The sequence below is a fragment of the Hevea brasiliensis genome, chromosome 16 (assembly GCF_030052815.1).
Source record: "Hevea brasiliensis isolate MT/VB/25A 57/8 chromosome 16, ASM3005281v1, whole genome shotgun sequence".
Lineage (NCBI taxonomy): Eukaryota > Viridiplantae > Streptophyta > Magnoliopsida > Malpighiales > Euphorbiaceae > Hevea > Hevea brasiliensis.
Window position 1 is genome coordinate 57,168,349 of NC_079508.1, and position 2,230 is coordinate 57,170,578.

General features: G+C 33.2%; 1 non-coding gene across 1 annotated transcript; it reads left to right on the forward strand.

Annotated features, from left to right (window-relative positions):
• Positions 1-398: 398 nt before the first annotated feature.
• TRNAK-UUU (transfer RNA lysine (anticodon UUU)) lies at positions 399-471 on the forward strand. Its single transcript has one exon. It is a non-coding gene; the product is annotated as a tRNA-Lys (tRNA).
• Positions 472-2,230: the final 1,759 nt, after the last annotated feature.

Consider the following 2,230-nt stretch of genomic DNA (forward strand, 5'->3'; position numbering starts at 1 on the left):
GCCATTATAATTTTGGAACTTTATGAAAAGTTCACAGGTTATGCCTTAATGCTGATGCCCATCTTTTAATTATTTTACTCTTGATGACTGATCATGTTGATGCATGTACTACAGCCTTTCTCGCTAATTTATTTGACATTGGCATTCCCTAAAAATTCATCCGCTCGATTTTAAATAGAATTAAATAAAAAAAAATTAATTAATCAAAAAATAAAAATATAAAAATTAACCTGAATCGATATCATAAATTGAATCGAACCTATCGCTTGCTCAGCACCGTATGACTAGATGTCAAGCATTCTTTTTTTTTTTTTTTTAATCAGATTGAGCATTCCTTCCTTAGTCAGATGACCTATTTACTTTGATATAAATTGTCAAGTTGCTGCATAAAATATTGAGCCGTCTTAGCTCAGCCGGTAGAGCGCATGGCTTTTAACCATGTGGTCGTGGGTTCGATTCCCACAGACGGCGTTTTAATAATGTACACATATCCGATTTTTAATGCTTATAAATAAAAATTATTTTAAATATAAGTAATTATAATTTGGTGTAAAAAAAATCCTATTCTGAAATAAGAATTCATAATTCAGGTAGAATAACGACTTGAACTATTTCTATTTATTATAATAATAGAAATTATATATTTTACTATAAAAATTATTAAAATAATATTTGATAATAAAAAGAAGAATATTTTTTTCTATCAATTCATTTATCACTTATATTAACGACATTGTTAAATATTTTGGCATTGATTTAATTATTAATACATTTAATATAAAAAAAAGTTGTTGAACACAATTTAAAATATTTAACATTTATAAGTACATATATAGATTGCTATAATTTTTTTATTTTAATTCAAAAGTATGAATAAAAACGATTTTTATACTATCTTAATTAAATTTTTTATTAGTTTTTTTCTAAAAATATATATTTTCACCACAAACATAGTATTTTGAGAAATGTCTTATGGAGTATATTAAAATAAAAGAGGGTATCTACTAGGTACATACAAGTGTTGAAAGATATGTATGAAGGAGCAACTACTATTGTGTGCACAGTAGAATGGGACATAAGAGATGTAACACCCCTGATTTTTTTATATATTATTATTGGGTTTCGTGTAGGTATCCTCAATTCGCGGAAATTCGACAGTTGTCCGGATCTGTGAATTTCCTACGCATGCACTCACTGGAAAAGTCTCCGAATTGGATCGAGATTTTGGCTACCCCACCATTGTTAGGCATCCCGAGCACGTTCCCGAAGTCGGAATCGGCAAAGGTAAACACGAACCTTGCTTTTTCGTAATTTTCTAGTGCTTAAATAGGATTAAAAATCCATAAAATATTCGTGGTAGCTTAGAAAATTACGATTCTTTTTGCAATAGCTTAGTAATATTTCTAAGGACATGCAAGGTAGTTTTATAATTTTTAGAGCTTATTTGAGCGCTTTTTGCAAAAATGATCAATTATAAGGACTAAATTGAAATTTTACATATTGTGATGGATGATTGATTTGATGGGCGGGAGGGGCTGTGTGATGTGATTGAGTTGTGGATATATGGATTGTGGATATAGAAGTGTGTTTTGAGCCCTTTACAAAGTTGGGTAGGTCCTAGGTATAGGGAGACTCACGGATTTTCGGCATGACTTAGGACGTATTGGGTCTTTTCTTGATTTGTATTGAGTCATTTGTATTAAATGATTGTAATAAAATTGTCAGGTGAGCCGGGACAGCCTTCTTCCTCCGCCCAGCCGCCTCAGTGACCACCGTCAAGTCTGTGAGTAAAATATTAATTTTAATTGTAATTTCGATATTATTATATGTTCAGCATGCCCATGCATCACTTATAAGCATATATTTATGTAGTTAAACTCTAGGCACGATTTATGATGCATTAATAACTATTAAAGTGTCATGATGTTGTTGTGGTAATTTGGAGCAATGTGCGTGCGTTGGCGTGCGTGTGATGTGGTGTGGACTATGGATAGGACGGGTAGTCACGGCTTGAGTTCTTCGCTGGGACCCGATCCTTCGAGGGGTAGTCACGGCTTGAGTTCTTCGCTGGGACCCTCGATTTGGTTTATTAAGCGAAAGTCCGGCTTGAGTTCTTCACGGCACGGGTTGGATTTAAGAGAGCTGTATAGGGGATCAGCTCCCATATGTTATGATTGATGCTACAGGGTGCGTGAGTGCTCCAAATTACCTTTTTGATGTTATGATGTGA